Source organism: Arachis hypogaea, chromosome 18, assembly GCF_003086295.3.
Source record: "Arachis hypogaea cultivar Tifrunner chromosome 18, arahy.Tifrunner.gnm2.J5K5, whole genome shotgun sequence".
Classification (NCBI taxonomy): Eukaryota; Viridiplantae; Streptophyta; class Magnoliopsida; order Fabales; family Fabaceae; genus Arachis; species Arachis hypogaea.
This window is the reverse complement of record NC_092053.1, coordinates 18485030-18485605: the sequence shown is the minus strand read 5'-3', so window position 1 is coordinate 18485605 and position 576 is coordinate 18485030. Positions and strand designations below refer to the sequence as shown.

At 44.3% G+C, this 576-nt stretch overlaps 1 non-coding gene across 1 annotated transcript; it reads left to right on the top strand.

Moving 5' to 3' along the window:
- The first annotated feature begins 203 nt into the window (after window positions 1-203).
- On the top strand, window positions 204-307 carry LOC112774688 (small nucleolar RNA R71). The gene has a single exon (XR_003189158.1). It is a non-coding gene; the product is annotated as a small nucleolar RNA R71 (small nucleolar RNA).
- Window positions 308-576: the final 269 nt, after the last annotated feature.

The following is a 576-nucleotide window of genomic DNA, read 5'->3' as shown; positions in this document are numbered from 1 at the left end:
GGTTCAGCTCCATGACTCCCTTAGTGTTGTGTCTCTCTGATGCATAGTAGTACTCATTCTCAGCCACTGTCTCAATCACTTCAATGGCTTCTTCCACAGTCTTTTTCCTGTTCAATGAACCTCCTGATGAATGGTCTACAGCCTTCCTTGATTCATAAGACAGTCCATCATAGAAAATATGCAATTGCACCCAGTCATGGAACATGTCTGGTGGGCATTTCCTTGTCAAATCCTTGAATCTCTCCCATGCCTCGTAGAGAGTTTCACCATCTTGTTGTCTAAACGTCTGAACCTCAGATCGAAGCCTATTGACCTTTTGTGGGGGGTAGAAACGTGCCAGAAACTTGCTTTCCACCTCATCCCAGGTTGTTAGGCTCCCCCTTGGGAATGATTCCAGCCACTTAGCTGCCTTGTCCCTAAGTGAAAATGGGAACAAAAGCAGTTTATATGCATCTTCCTGGACTCCATTGGACTTCACAGTGTCGCAAATTCTCAGAAATTTTGTGAGATGTTGGTTTGGGTCTTCATTAGCACTTCCACCAAATGAACAATGATTCTCCACAAGTGATATTAGCT